General features: G+C 47.2%; 1 protein-coding gene across 2 annotated transcripts in view; it reads right to left on the reverse strand.

Moving 5' to 3' along the window:
- ZNF384 (zinc finger protein 384) overlaps nucleotides 1–16,950 on the reverse strand; it is a 309,260-nt gene that overhangs the window by 108,643 nt on the left and 183,667 nt on the right. The gene's annotated exons all lie outside the window — the stretch shown is intronic.

Consider the following 16,950-nt stretch of genomic DNA (forward strand, 5'->3'; position numbering starts at 1 on the left):
TTGGATGGAGACAAACCGGTTTCTTAGGACAACTTGACCTACTGCTGCCTCCTTTCGAGAGTCTACATCTATGCAAGTAGTGTTTTGTGAAGATATGTTCGAAGAACCATGCGGCTACCGTGCAAATATGATAGGATCCAGCCATAAATTACCTTTTTTTCCTTGATGAATGCACCATTAGCTTGACGCTTAAGGTCTGGTTAGCTAGTGAAGAAGATTGATAGTTTGAACAATCAATCTACAATGGCATTCTTAGTTACTGTTGTTTTTAGGGCCTGGGTGGAGTGACCTATGAAAAACTGATTGGTCTTTCTGATGACTTTGGTAGCATGAATTGAAATTAAATTTATAAAGCGCAGCTCATGCCCGGAGGCGTCTTGGCGCTATAAACGATCTAAAAACAGTAGAAACACTAGTACAGACAGCAATCAGGTTGGTTCATTCAGATGGTTTGTGTGAACAGCCAAGTTTTCAAACCTTTCCTGAAATTAATCAGAGGGTGCTGTTTTTAAGTAATGGGCAATGTATTCCACAGCATTGCTGCTGATCTGAAAAGGCTCCTGCCTCCCCAGGTGGTCTTCTTGAAGGGGGTAGTTGCCATGTTCCTGGCTGTTCCGGACCGTAAGGTTTTGTTGGGAACATACCATTTTAATTTGTTCCTAAATTGTGTTGGTCCCAGATTGTGTAATGATTTAAAAGCCAGGCATAAGACTTTAAACTTACATCTCTGCCTGACTGGAAGCCAATGTAATTTTTTTATGGCTTCTCTTGCTGAAACATTTTTAGGGATTTTTAGGATAAGACGTGCCGCCGCATTTTGTACAATCTGAAGCCTGTTATTCAGGCCTGAATTGATGGTAAAGTAGAGGCTATTACAGTATTCTAGGCGGGAGAGGACAAAAGCCAGAGTCATTGTTTTCAAAAGTTCCTCTGGTATATATTTCTTAATTTTGTTGATTAATCTTATAGCACAGAAGGAGATGGCTGAGACTTTACTGACTTGGTCCTTGAATTTGAGTTCTTTATCAATAATGATGCCCAGATCCTTAGTTTTAGCGGTGGGTACAGGTAGCACAGTCAGGTGTCCAGAGGGAGGGTTTATTACCAAAGATGAAAACATCTGTTTTAGCCGCGTTCAACTTCAAACAGTTGCCGTCCATCCAGTCACTCACATTCTTCATACAGATCTTAAAGGCCTCGCCGGGTGCTTTTCTCCATTTGTTAGAGACATTACAATCTGTGTATCATCATCATAGGAAGCTAGGGCAAATCCTGCTTTTTTTTTTTATTATCAAGGCTAATGGCGCTACATATAGATTAAAAAGTGTGGGACTCAGGGCAGAGCCCTGAGGAACTCCACATGGTAGGGAACACTGTTTGGAGGTTACTGAACCTATTGCTACATTTAGTTGCTGGTTGTTTAGAAAAGATTTTATGAGTTTAAATGCAGTGCCTTTTATTCATGCTTCCTGCAGTCGGACAGCCATGATTTCATGGCTGACCATATCAAAGGCCGCCGAGAGATCAAGCAGCACCAGCGCAGCAGTTGCTCCCCCGTCTAGAATTGACCGGATATCTTCAGTGGCTGTGATTAAGGCTGACCAGTGCTGTGATGCTTCCTGAAGCCGTGTTGTGTTTCGTCTAATAATGAATTAAATTCAATATGTTCAGTGATTTGTTTATTCATTGTATTTTCAATGCACTTGGCAGCAAAGGGTAATCTTGCAATAGGGCGATAATTACCAGGTTCGGAGCTATCAAGATTGTCTTTTTTTAAAAGAGGGAGAATGGAGGTGCGTTTCCATTGAGTGGGAAAAGTTCCACTAGCAAATACTGTGTTAATGATAGAGCCCAGATACACTGCTAGCTGTGTGGGTATCAGGTGCATTATACTGGGCGGGCAGGGGTCATATGGAGAACCAGACTTAATTGATAAAATAAGGTCTATTAATTGTTCGTCTGAGGGATTTTAGAATTTAAGAAAGCTAGTTATATCTTTCTTGGGGTTGGGTTTATACTTGCTCTTAATGTTAATGCTTGTGAAATTATCATAGATGTTATTCACCTTTTTTGAAAGGAGTTCGCTAGCAGGTTACACAAGTCCTGACTTGATTCCATATGTCTGACCTTATTAGGTTTGACCAATTTGTTGATCACCGAAAATAGTTATTAGTGTCACAGGCATTTTTTATTTGTTTAGTGAAATCTGTTTTGGCTTGATGATATTTTTTATGTTTTGCAAGTTTCACTTTATATGCAGTTTTCTCCTCTACCTTATAATTTGTTCTCCATCTTTGTTCCTGTCTTCGACATTCCTTTCTAGATAGTTTTAGGTTCTCGTTGTACCAGGGTTGGGACAATTTCCTTTTTTGATATTCTGGAGATGCAAGTTATTTTGTCCAGCGTGGCATTTAGCCAGCGAGAGAGGATTTCAATATTGCAATCTGCGACTGCGTCCTGCTCCAATTGGCAAGGGGTAGCGGCAATCGCCTCGGCAAGTGCATCTGGCTGGATTTTATGCCAGGCTCTTCTAGTGGTATATTGTACCGTTAGTCTATGCTGTGCTGATATTGTGGCCATCATGGACCAATTAACCACCCAGTGATCTGAACAGGTTAATGGAAGGGATGGAGATGCCATGAGATTCTCCCAGTTGGAGAATATACCGTCCAGCATGTGGCCAGCTTTGTGTGTCGGACCATTACTGACTAGGGGCAGTCCAAATGAATCCATGAGGTCAATAAGTTTAAGTGAGTTTGGGTCTTCTATATTTTCTAAATGGAAGTTAAAATCTCCCAACACCATAAAGTTTTCATTGGTGATTAGGGCTTCCATAAAGGAGCAGATTTTATCTATGAAGCTATTCCTATCTCCTGGGGGGCGGTACACCAGAACTCCTTTGATAACAATTGAGTCTGGTGGTTCAATAGAGAAGGTCATAGCTTCAAAATCCGCAGTTTGTAATGGTTCGAATCTGGTCTTGTAATGGTCTCGGTATAAAATCGCCAGAACACCACCTCTTTTGTGTTGTCTGTCGGATCTAAAAATGGTGTAGCCAAGAGGTGTAGCTGCAATGATATCGGGGTCGGAACTCTCGTCTGCCCATGTCTCTGTTAGAAAAGCAATATCTAGGTTTAATGTTAGAGCAAGCTCGTGGAACTCTAATTGATGTTTCACTAGAGATCTAGTGTTTAAGATTAGGCAGTGGATGTTGTTTTTACTTATTGGAGGGGACTGGATTGGGTCTGTGGGCAACGATGTCATGGTACTCGAGGAAGTCAGACTTTCAGGTGACCATCTGGCTATGTCAGTAGTATTACATTGCCTTAAGGCCAGTAGCTCATCATGGGAATACCCAATAATATGGTTGTGTTCTAAAGTTCCAGAGCCAGGGGTTTGGACGCTGGGCGTGGACGAGGCGTGGCCGGACGCAGACGGGCTTGCCTTTGGCGCGCCGCTTCACGCTTGCGCCATTTCCTCCCCTTATAGTGCCCGGCCTGGTTAAGTGGCAGAAGGCTGGACCGCTAACCCAACCAAGATGGCGATTCTATGTGGCCATATCAGGAAGTGAGTCACCTCAAAGTATGAGCTATTCCCCGGGATCTCCCTCCACATCAAACAGTCCGCTAATGACTGGCGGTGGACCGGCGAGATCACAGGGTGCAAAGGTGCTGTTAACTTCCGTTGGGTAAGTGCTAACCCCGCTATTCAGGTGCAGTGTGACAATGATGCAAGGATTTTAGTTTTTTTTTTTAAAGTTTGCCGCAATTAAAAAAAACGGTTACAATATCAAGTGCAATGTTCTCAAATACAATGGTTTTAGATTTTTTTTGTTTTAAATACCAAGGGTTCACCGCAAATTAAAAAATCAAGAGATTCTAGATAAACACTAACGAGAGGTGCTGCCGCTAGTTCTTCCCACTAAGCAAAGCTCAAGCATGTACTAAGGTATTCTGTCTTCAAATCATATATGAAGAACATAACTGCTCTTCTGACATCTAGTGTGTGTAAGGTCCTCTCAGCTGTGTTTGGTGGTTTCCGGAAAAGGGATGGTATTGTGATCATTTGATTCATGGTGGCATATTGTGATATACCGCCCCACAGGCATAGCAGCCATCTGCCCCTTTATCCAGGAAGAACCCTAGCTGCGCGCTCGTGCTCCTCCACTGTTGCACCAGGAGGCGAAGCGGCACAGAGTGTTGCTCTGTCACTTCAATCCTGACCCCAAGGAGCTGCAAAATCACTTGCGTTTTGGTGCAAGGGACGAGTTCTGTCTCCATCTCAAGTGCACTCCTCTACAAAGAACTCAATCAAACAATACTTTTGTAAGGCAATAGAAGCAGTTCCTAAGGAACAAAAAGATATTTTCGATATGGCATCCGCAGATATTTGGCTGAATACTTCGGGGTGTTCCGTCAGCTGTCTGCCCAGCACATCTCAGGCTGCTATAAAAAAAGCCAAGTAAAGGAGCTGCTCGTGTAGGGCTCCTTACCAAGCAGAGCATAATCATGCCCCAGCTTAATGCTGTGCGAGTCAATTATCGATCTGACTTCAGACTTTCCTCCACACCCTGCTCTTCCCCTACCAGAGTACGAAGATCTTCCTACAGGAGGGCAGGAGCAAATGCGAGAGTCTATGCCTACTGCTAGCCCCAGCCATTACCCTATTATTGGTAAAACAGGTGATATAGGTAACTCACGAGTTACTGTGACCAAATGTACAAGTTTATTGATCCTTGGATTGGTCCCTGGAACCGATGAGAACCACGGCCTTGCAATACCAAACAAGCGAATCACCCCTAAATCAAAAGGCCCTCGGATCACAGCCTAGAAGGGAGAGTTTCACTGACCAGGTACTGGGAACAGATCACTTTCCTTCTAATCTTGAGGCTCTAATACATGAAACTTTGGGGCAACCCCATTTAATGACGCGAGACCCCGTGGAAAAAGCCGCTGAGCCTGCTCTGACATTGCAGGCCACACTGCATATCCAAGAGATGAAAGCAATAAGAGCCATGCAGGACACTATAGCCAGGATTCTACTCTGGCAGGCAAGCAAATGGAACTTGTAGGAAGCTGGCTCTGTATATACTACACCAAAGTGAGGTATAGAGTGAAGAGAGTCCAGTGGAAACCAAAAGGTAGGCAGAGGTAAAGTAGATAGCCCCTCACTCTCTATTTGTGGTAGTGTGGTCGAGCAGTAAGGCTGTATCAGAGGACAGTGTTAAGCATTTGTGGTACACACTCAATCAGCAAATGAATTCACACACTCAAAGACTGAACTTCAGAACATTATATTTTCTAGAACCAAGCAAGCCTGACACAGGTAAGCAATAAATACTTTACAGTAGTAATGCAGTTTAACAGTTTCAATTCAAACTGTTAAACTGCATTACTACCGTAAAGTATTTATTACTTACCTGTGTACAATTGTAAATGTACGTTGATTTGATTACAGTAGTGTTACTGATAGAGGCAATGCTTTGGTAATACAGTACATATACTTTGAACGGGCTTTTTAGTAAAATGATCAGTACATTACTTTTCAGATTACTTTTCTCACACAGTGTAGTATAACACAATACTACACTGGGACATTTCCTGTAAACAGGTAAGTAAAAGCGTTTTTTATTTTTTATTTAGTACAGTTGTAAAAGGTTTTCCTCGATTTTCCAACTCCACACTTTGAAACTTTTCATAGAAAAACAGCCAATGTTATCCTATGGAGGAAAATAGTGTTATCGGTTTAAAGGTAAGTACTTTGTGGTGGGAGTTGGTATTCTGGGGTTAGACTCAGGTGTCCCCCAGGGTCAAGGATGCACTCTTGTGACACCGTCAGTGGCACTAGGGCGGCCGGGTGCAGAGTGCGGAGGCCCAATGTTATCCAAAGGGGGCTTACGGTTGGTGGCTGCTGACAAGCAGGCCACTGCCTTGTGGGAGCAAAGCTCCTGGACTTAAGCTCAGGGCAGATGGGGGTTTAGGCCAGCACAAAAGATGCACCCTCAACGGCACTGGGGCGGCCGGATGCAGAGTGCTGTTTTGGCGTCGGACACTCTGTAGATTTCAATGGGGAGTCTCCGGTTTGCAAAAGCACTGTAGGCTTGGGGACGAAGGTTTTCTGGTTGTGACCACCACTTGGGGGGGATAAGTTGGGATGTTGGGGGTTGGCTAGGCATCATCTGTTGGGCCACCCAAGGCCGTGGGGCATTGGGTGCAGGGGTGCCTTTTAGGGTTGGATCTTACCAGCTCCTGGTCGCGGTTGGGGGGACATTCCAGTATGAGGCGGCTGGAGGCTTGAGGCAGGTCAGTGGTCGACGGATCTCGGGTCAGGATCGCCAGGGAGACCTCCTCTTGGTGTTGGGCCACTCGGGCCGTGGGCGTTGGGTGCAAACTTGCGAATCCTTGAGGAGCTGAAGTCTGTCTCCCGTGAACAAACTATTTGTTCAAACAACAGTCTTTGGGATTAAAGGCAGGCAGGTACTCCGGGTTTCTTGAGGTTGCTGGCTGCTGGACACACCAGGATTTAATTGGAGCAGGTTCAAGGTGGGGACAGGCCGATAGGGCTGGGGACAAGTCAGTGGGTGTCCTCCTCTTGTTAGCTTCGGCATGGCTGTTCGGTCTTTTTCTTCTTGTAGTTTATAGTCTGACTTCTTGGTTCAGGGCTGCCCCCTAAATACAGTATTTAGGAAGTGTTTTAAGGGTCTCAAGTTCAGTAGCCAATGGGCTACTGACCTTAGGGTGACTACACCCTTAGTGTGCTAACCCCACGTGGGGGAGTGAGCACAGTCCCTAATCCCGATTGGGGAGTGCCTGCCATCTGCAAGACGGCGGGCACTGAAGAGTGGGCTTCACCTTGCCTCCCCCACCTGAGGGGTTGGGTGGGCAGAGGTAGGCACACCTTCTGGGCTGGCTAATTTCTCCTGCCGGTCTTCAGGCCGAAAAAGAGGGGCGGCAGAAAGGGGGCCTGCTCCTGATAGCATTTTTCATTAAATCCTACACTTGCATCAGTGTGGGTTTAATGTGTTGAGAAGTTTGATACTAAACTTCTCATTTTTAGGTCTCCCCTGACCCAGCGCATGCGCTGCTCTGGCGAGACTTTTAGTGAGGGCTTCAATAAATGCTGCCATGGCCGGCCTAGAGCTTGAGTGCATGTGCGCGGGCTTAAGAGCAGAGGCGCCATATGGCTTTCCTCGTCATGCTCATTAAGTGCCGCGCACATGCACGCAAGCTGTAGGCCGGCCATGGTAGCATTTTGATCGCGATCGCTTTCGCAGCCGCTTTGATGCTCCCAACATATTTTCAGTTTCTTCCCCCTTGCACTCACTTGCTGTCGGTCTGCCCTTCTTCAGTGATGCTCCTCACCCCCTCCGCTGCTGCTTCCGCTGCCCCGGACCATCCATGCTTCTTTCCTTGGGTTTGTTTTGTTTATGTCCTACCTGACGGGGTTCCCGGATAGCGCGTGACTCCCCTGGTCACGTGTGACTCTACAGTCCAATTGCCACCTGCAACATGGGCAGCCAATAGCAGCCCGCTTTCCCGATGTCCAATGCGTGCTTTGGAAAGAGCCAGGGAGCAGATCACAAACTGCAAGTTTTTTTTATTCCACATTTTTCATTAATTATTCGTTAAAGGCAACCGAAGAAGCTATTCAGTGGTTTTGTATTTCTGCTTGTATGTAAAATAGTTAAGGCAGTTGCCCAGGCATTACGCGGACTTTTAGGCTCAAATTAATTCAATGTTTACCAAGTTCTATACGAATAGTTCAAAAAACGTTTTTATTTAAATGATTGTGTTACATGTGTGATATTCATAGTCTGAATTCACGTTTATATTTGTTGTAATTTTTTCGCTTGAACACACACCTCACATTTCTTGATCCATTACACTGCTAAAGCACTGAATCTCATAACACAACATACATACATGCCAGCATTTAAGAAGAGGAGAGTGGGAGACCTAAAAATAAATGTGAGAATGTATTTCCCCCCTTTGAATTCTATTAAAGCAGAGGCAATTTCAGGTATGATAAGGATACAGCCCAAAGAAAGCCATTCTTGTCTTTAAAATGTTCTGACTCGGTCTATGTGCAAGTATGCAGTACCGCACCTTGGTGGTCATCATGGGAAACTAGGGTTGCTACCTGTTTTTTACCTGCCAAGCCTGTATTTTGAATCCAATGCCAGTAATAATATTGAGAAAAGCTGTAAAATCTGGTAATTTTAACCAACCTAATCATATACCAAAAATAGCAAATACATAAATTAATTGTTTACAAAGTGTTTTAGGCAAAATAGTTTCAGAAACGATGGTTAGAGCAAACAGAGGAATAATTACGGTGATAGAAAATAATCCTGATGATTTTACACAAACTATTTTTTACCTGACAGCTATTGTCTGTTCCAGAACAGCAAAAAAAAAAAAAAAAAGAAATGAGCTGTATTTCTTTGTAAGAAAGGTAGCATCCATGACACAAAAATATTTCCCACAGAGGGTCAAATCAAAGACAACACACTTCAAACCACCCACTCTACCTGATGTCTTACCCAGGTAGGCATCCAATTCCCCACACAGACATGGTCGTTCTGGGACAGAAAATAGGCCAAGGAACAAAAATAAAAGTGACCTCCATTACTGAATTAGAAAGCTAAACAAGCATTGGCATAGCCAATAGGTCGCGCCTTTGGGACCTTATAAGTGTTTAGCCGTGCAACAGTTGATGTTGTTGCACCAAGGATATTGTGCTGCATAACTAAATACTTATAAGGTTCCAAAAGCGAGACCTATTGGCTATGCCAATGCTTGTTCAATGTAGCCATTATGGTGCTGTGGAGTTAGTAATGACAAACTCCCAGCACCATGTACTCCTAATGGCAGCACTGCACTTACAATGTCTAAGAATGGGCTTGGACACTGTAGGGGTACAGGGCTCATGCACCTGTACCCTCACTACTGGTATAGGGCACCCAGCTAGGGCGTGACTGATCTATGCCAGGGCAGTGGGTTGTAGGTATGGCACAGGGATGTGTGCCATTTTGACTCTTCACTTAATACTGCACCAAAACATGCAGCCTGCAAAGTGTAACGCCCTGAACGTCTCAGGATCGTTTAACAGACACTATAATGAGAACGCAACCACTTGTGAAGGTTTAGTTATTTTAATGAAGTCAAAAATAATACAAGGAATAAACAAAGGTTATAGTCACTGGAATCCTCCAGGCTAAGTACGTTACCAGCCCACAGCACGGATGGTCCTAACCGTCCTCTGCATATACGCCGATCCCGGCGTATGCCAACAGAGGGCAGAAATGAAATGGCCGACAATGCCAATCGGTAGGCTGTGAGGGGCACGAAGAGTGTTGGGGAGAATCGAGGAGTCAGGGAAACACCCAGCCGGGGTCTCTACCTGAAGGGAGCAGCCGCTCAACCTCTTCCTCAGACTGCACCGGGACGCGGAGTCACCTCCTGGTGATGCGTCACCGATACCCCAATCACAAGCAAAGAAGACTGAACCGAGAGCAGCCGCTCGATCGATCCTGTGGACTTCCGAGTCTGTAACGCGGCAAACACCTCCTGGTGTGCGTTACAGCTGGCAGTCCCTGTATCTCTGGTCGGGCTGGGAGTTACGACTCCAACCAGCAAAAGCGCCACTGCGCTTTGACTCAGCCGAGTCAAAAAGCGAAGCTCAATGGTTATCCGGTAGAGCTTCCGGGTCCTTCACAGGTGACGATGGGGCAAGACACGGCCCAGGGAGTAACGACTCGACCTACCTCCGTTCTTGCCTTACTGGAGCACCACTCCGGAACACTGCTCTTCACTAAGCAGGTACGTCGGTGTAAACACAATATCCGACAGCGTTGTACCTCCCGGTTCCTCCCTTTATAGGGCGTGTTTTCCTTGAGTTATGTAACAGCTCTCCTGTTTACATAAGGGCGTGTTTTCCTTGAGTTATGTAACAGCTCTCCTGTTTACATAAGGGCGTTTTTTCCTTGAGTTATGTAACAGCTCTCCTGTTTACATAACCTCTCAACCGCTAAGCATCCTGGGAGATGTAGTCCGTTTTCGCTGGTTACCGTTTTCCTCCCCTCGCATGACAGGAATTCTTGACACAAAGGCAGTGTGTGAGTTTAAAGGTACAGGACCTTTGAGGGTGGCAAAGTAAGTGCTACAGCTCTTAGAGATCTTCCCTGGTCACAATGCCCTGGGTACCTGTGGTACCATATAACAGAGGTTGACCTGTGGCCAGAGATGCCAATTGGGTTTGGGTACAGTTTTGGGGAACGAACACAGGCCCTGCGACCCTGATTGGCAGGGACCCAGGGCACATCAAGTCAAAAGTGCATCAGTAGTGTGGCAAAAAGTGTGTGTGTGTGTGTGTGTGTGTGTGTGTGTAGGGGGGGAGGGGGGGGGGGTACTGCAACAGAAACCCAGCCTCTCTCAGAACTGCATTTAAATCTGATAAAATCACTGGCAACTCATCTTACTGAAATTGGATCCAAGCTTGATCTCCTGGGAACACAGGTAAAACTCCAGGGAACACAGGTAAATCTCCGTGTGATGGATAAACTCTGCCCATTGCTCCCCAATCATCAACAAGTTGAATAAATTGCCAGATATTGGTGAATCTGGTTGGTACAATCAAGGTCTCTTAATCAAATAAAGTACATCATACTAAGACATGAAATACTACTATGGTGGAGGTTGGTTATCAAAATAACCAGTTTATCTGAACCAACCATTCCACTGGAAGTTTCTTAACAACCATCTGATTTCCAGGATAAGGTGGCCCTTTCTTCCTCCAGCAGAAAATTGGATCGACAAGGGGAGCTTTTGGACAGGACCTCTCCAGTGTGCGAAGCAGCAGTCACTGCGAGAAGTTTACAAGTGATAACAGAAACCTGATATCTATCTGAGCCACTTTCATCTTCCTGCCTAACAAGGACACAAATAAAGGTTAAAAAAAAAAGACCAAAAAAGCAGTGTTTGCTTAAAACTACCTCTCCACCTGCCAACACAATGTGCGAGTTCCTACGAACTCTGGACTTTTTTACCCCTCAGATACGCACAACACCTCAAACCCTACTCCCCAATCACACGTCCACTGCAGTCTTCCTGGGCGTTCCTGAATTACTTGATATTGAAGAGCCAAATCAGGCATGGGGGGGGATCCTGAAATCGATGGGCACTTGGCGCAAATGGCAACCAGAGAAAAGGAACTGCTGGAGAGAGGAACTTCAGGACAAGGGGCTCACCACACCCTCGATAGGGGAGGCAATCTGACAGAAGGGGACAGAATGCCGGGCACACAAAGTGAAAGGCTGGACCTAAGCCACTCAATCTGAAAGGGAGACCCTGGAACTACCAGACCTTAATCCCAGGGGTCAACAAAGAAGTTCACAAAGTTACAGAACTATAACTGATCATCAAGTGCCTGGAAGGGAGTGCCCATCGACTTGTTGGAGTATATCCGCACCTTCAGGGTAAGAGAGAGGCTTGTGAGAAAGTGGCCTCTTTCTGCACGCTTGCCCCAACTTTTTGCTGAACTGCTGATGTGCTTTGACTGAGAGTGCCTTGGGCTCCTGCCAATCAGGTGCCCAGGGCCTATGTTATTTCCCTAAAACTGCATTGAAGACCAAACCCAACTAGCACTCTCTGGCCACAGGTTAGCCCCTGGTAATGGTACCATAGGTACCCGGGGCACTGTGACCAGTGAAGGCCTCTAAGGGCTGCACTACTCATTGTGCCACCCTTAGAGGCCCTGTTCCTTTACACTCGCACACTGCCTTTGCAGGCTGTGTGTTTTGGTGCAGAACAAAGTGAAGATTCGACATGTCACACATCCCTGTGTGCCTTGCCTACAACCCACTGCCCTGTCAGACCAGTCACCGCTCTAGCTGGGTGCACTATGCCAGTGGTGAGGGTATAGTTGGATGGGCCCTGTACCCCTACAGTGTCTAAGTCCATTCTTAGACATTGTTTAAGTGCAGTGCTGCCATTAAGAGTATATGATGCTGGGAGTTTGACATTACGAACTACACTGAAAACTGAGAAGTTTGGGATCAAACTTTTTAGCACATTAAATCAACACTGATACCAGTGTTGAATTTAATGAAAAATACACACAGACGGCATCTTAGAGATGCCCCCTGAAAAACGACCTACCACTAGTGTCCAGGCTGAGTGGCTGCTTTCAGCTGCCACCACCAGACATGTTTCTGGAACCCTGGGTCGAGAGCCTGCTGCTCTCGGGGGCATGAAACAATGCACATCCTGGGACGAGGAGCCAAGCCTCCTCCCCCAGGATGGGCAGGGTCCACGAAGGGGAAGCTTCAAAGGCTTTCCACCTTTGTGAGCTTCCCCAGGCCACTTGCTGCTTTCAGCAACTGGTCACCACTGGTTCTGACCCCCACTTTGGGCGGGAGAACCGGCAGGAAAACAAGCGAGGAAGAGAGGTGTGCCCACCTCTGCCAACTCCACTCCCCAGGTGGGAGAGGTGAGGTGAAGCACAACTTAGTCCCCGCCATCTTGTATTGAGGGGGGACCCAGCCAACCAGAGTGAGTCATCAGCCTCTCTCGCACTGGAGGGTGGCATAATAGGGGGGTGTACCCACCCCAAGGAAGGGACCCATTGGTCCCAACCTCTACATACCTGTAACACCCCTAAATCTAGTATTTAGGGGGCACCTCAAATCTTACTTCCACAGGCAAGAAACCAGAAGAAGAAAATTAGAAGAAGGACCGAACAGCCGTGCCGAATCTAACAAGGTCGATGTCCACTGACTTGGCCCCAGCCCAACCGGCCTGTCGCCACCTTTAACCTGCAGAAGCGAAACTCCGATGTATCCTGCAGCCTCAAGAACCCAGAGGACCTGCCCTGCCTTAAAAAAAAAAAAAAAAAAAAAAAAAAGACTGTCCGTGAACACCGGATTTGTTTACCAACAGACTCCACCTCCGGGAGGCTCCGTGAGTCTGCACCACTCTGCACCCGACACCCACGGCCCAAGGTCGAGTGGCCCCACACCAAGAGGAGGTCTCCCCGGTGATCCTGAATCTAGTTCCGGTGACCTCTGACCTGCCTCAAGCCTCCAGCCTCAAACTGGAAGGTCCTCCCAAACGCGACCAGGAGCTGGTAAGGAGATCCAACCCTAAAAGGCACCCCAGCGCCCAATCGCCCCACTGCCTTGGGTGGCCCAACCGACGGTGCCTAACCAACCCCCAACATCCCAACTTACCTCTCCAAGTGGTGGTCGCACCGATTAGACCTTCGTCCCCGAGCCTGCAGTGTGTTTGCAAACCAGAGACTCCCCATTGAAAGCTACAGGGCGCCCAACGCCAAGACAGCACTTTGCACACGGCCGCCCCAGTGCTGCTGAGGGCGCACCTTTTGTGCTGGCTTGAACCTCTATTTGCCCTGAGCTTAAATCCAGGAGCTTTGCTCCCACAACCCAGTGGCCTGCTCGTAAGCAGCCACCAACCGGAGGTCCCCTATCCCCACTTTGATAACATTGGGCCTTAGCACTCTGCACCCGGCTGCCCTAGTGCCGCTGAAGATGTAACAAGAGTGCATCCTTGACCCTGAGGGACCCTTGAGTCTACCCCCAGAATACCAACTCCCACAACCGAATACTTACCTTTGAACTGATAACCCTATTTTTCTCCATAGGATAACATTGACTGTTTTTCTGTGAAAAGTTTTTCAGTGTGGAGTTGGAAAATCTAAGAAACCCTTTAAAACTGTAACTAAATAACAAACACTTATCTGTTTGCAGGCAATGTCCCAGTGCAGAATCCAGGTATACTGCACAGTGTAAATAAAAATAATATATAAGGAGAATGCTACTTACCCAGTATGCATCTGTCCTTGGCAAGTAGAGCTGTAGATTCACATGCTTTGCATAGCCTTTCATCTAGTGTTGGGTCTGGATGTTTGCATTTTGTTTGAAGAAGAAGTCTTTCCCAGTCACGAGGTAGGTGACTCCTCCTTTCGGTGATCGTGTGCATGGGCATCGACTCCATTGTTAGATTGTTTTCCCACAGAGGGTGATAATGGAGTTAGTAACAGTAGTAGAATAGAGATGTCCATGTAAGTAAGTAAGATATCACTGCAACAGGTGGGGACGGGTGGGCGCATGTGAATCTACAGCTCTACATGCCAAGAACAGATGCATACTGGGTAAGTAGCATTCTCCGTTCGAGGCATGTGAGCTGTAGATCACATGCTTTGCATAGACTATATAGCAGTATCTCCCAAAGCTGTGGCTAACCTGCAGTTGTTTAAAAAACAGTTTTAAGTACTGCCTGGCCTATATTACCTTTTTGCCTCGCTAACACAATAGTGTTTGGTGAATGTGTGCGATGTAGACCATGTTGCTGCCTTACAGATATCAGCTAGAGGAATATTCCCTAAGAAGGCCTTCGTAGCGTATTTTGCGGGTGGAATGCGCTCTAGGGGGTATTGTCAAGGTTCTTTCCGCTTTCACATAATATGTTTGGATACATTTCATGATCCATCTTGCAATGCCCGATTTAGATATGGGATTGCCTTTGTGTGGTGTCAAAAAAGGAACAAAGAGCTGTTTTGTCTTACGAAAATCTTTTGTTCTTTCCACGTAATATAGTAGAGCTCTTCTAACATCTAGTGTGTGTAGAGCTCGTTCCGCAACAGAATCAGGTTGAGGAAGGAACACGGGTAACAACTGATTGACTGATGTGAAAAGCAGAAACTACTTTAGAAAGAGATTTGGGATTGGTTCGAAGAACCACTTTGTCTTTGTGAAGTTGAAAGAAAGTCTCTTGTAAAGTTAATGTCTGAAGTTCACCAATTCTACTTAAGGAAGTGATTGCAATAAGAAAGCAACCTACCAAGAGAGAAATTGTAGTTGACACTTGTGCATTGGTTCAAAAGGTGGACCCATTAGTCTTGTAAGGACTATGTTCAAGTTCCATACTGGTGCAGGTGGAGCTCTTGGTATTACTCTTTTTATTCCTTCCATAAAGGCTTCAATCACTGGTACTCTGAATAGAGAGGTCTTGTCTGATTTGCAAGTATGCAGCTACTGCTGCTAAATGCAATCGAATGGATGTGTAGGCTAATCTAGACTGCTGTAAGAGTAAGACATGAGGTTTTGCACTGAAGCATCAAAGGGATTGATATTGTAGCAGTATATAACAAAATAGTTTCCACTTTGCTGCATTACATGCCCGAGTAGCAGATTTTGTAGCCTCCTTTAGAATAGTGTGAGAAAGTGCCATCTTGCTTGCATGGTATGCCCCCAGTTTTTGCTGAATGTACTTCCTGCCAATCAGGTGCCCAGGGCCAATGTTCCTTCCCTAAAAACCTCAAACCCAAATTGGCAAACCCTGGCCACATGTCAGCCCCTGGTAAATGGTACCCTAGGTACTCAGAGCCTTGTGACCAGGGAAGGCCTCTAAGGGCTGCAGCACTCATTGTGCCACCCTTAAAGGCCCTGTACCTGTACCCTAACTAACACACGCCCCCCCCTCGCAGGCTGAGTGTCTGGGTACAAGACAAAACAAAGTCGACATGGCACACATCCCTGTGTGCCATGCCCACCACCTACACTGCCCTGGCATACATCAGCCACCCCTCTAGCTGGGTGCCCCATGCCAGTGGTGTGGGCGCATGAGCCCTGTGCCCCTACAGTACCCAGGTCCATTCCTGGGCACTGTAAGTGCAGTGCTACCATTTAAAGAGTACATGGTGCTGAGAGCTCGTCAAACACGAACTCCACAGCACCATAATGGCAACACTGAAGACCGAGAAGTTTGGTATCAAACTTCTCTGCACATTAAACCCACACTGATGCCAGTGTGGGATTTAATGTACCAAGCACCCCAGAGGGCATCTTAGAGATGCCCCCTAAAACCTAACCTACAATCCACGTCTGTTCTGAGGCTGCCACACAGCAGACATGTTGCTGGACCCCCTGGGTAGGAGAGCCCCTGCTCTCCTGGGTCTGCAACAATGCACATCCTGGGCGAGGTGCTACATCTCCTCCCCCAGGATGGGCAGGGGGAAGCTTCAAAGGCATGCCGCCTCTGTGAGCTTCCCCAGGCCAATGCAATCCCCCACTCTGGCGGGAAGCTTGGCCGGAAACCCCAAATAAGGACAGGGGATGTGCCAACCCCACCCCTCAGGTGGGGGAGGCGAGGTGAAGCACATCTCCGGGCTCTTGCCATCTTGAAGATGGGAAGCCCTGCTCAATCAGGACTAGGCTACTGTCCCCCTCCCACAGGAGAGAGGCAGGATAGGGGGTGTACCCACCCCAGAACAGGGACCCATTGGTCCCTGCCCTTCACCTACCTGCAACACCCCTAAATCTAGTATTTAGGGGCACCCTGAACGTTCCTTCCCCAGATTCCAGATTCCGAAATCCGAAGAAGAAATGCTAGAAGAAAGAAGACCTGCCCTGCAGCTGCTAAGAAGAGGAAGACACCAACTGCTTTGGCCCCAGCCCTACTGGCCTGTCGACCCTCGAATCTGCTCCTGCTACAAACCGGCACCTCTTGTAGCCAGCAACCTCACAAACCCCGGAGGACCTGGCTACCTTTTGGCTCTAAGCACCTGGGACTCCCATGAGCAGAGGCTCTGCTCAAAATCAGCTTCTAATCCCCGGCACCAGCCCGGAACCGCGAACCCTGCACACTCGGCACCCGCCATGCCTGGCCTGTGTCGGAATGAACAAAAACCACGAGGACGACCCCCCGGCGACTGTGACCCCGAGTCCGGCACCCAAGGACTTCCCTCAACCCGCCTGCAGCCTCAGAACCAGGTACCCCTCCCCCAACCGCGATCAACATAGGGTAAGATTTCCTGACACCAAAAGGCTCCCCTGCATCCAGCGCGCTGCGGCCCCCTGTGCCCAACTCTGGGGTACCTACCTATCCTCCAACTACCCAACTTACCTCTCGAAGTGGTGGTGGCACCTGAAGA

This window comes from Triturus cristatus, chromosome 7 (assembly GCF_964204655.1).
Source record: "Triturus cristatus chromosome 7, aTriCri1.1, whole genome shotgun sequence".
In the NCBI taxonomy this organism is placed as follows: Eukaryota; Metazoa; Chordata; class Amphibia; order Caudata; family Salamandridae; genus Triturus; species Triturus cristatus.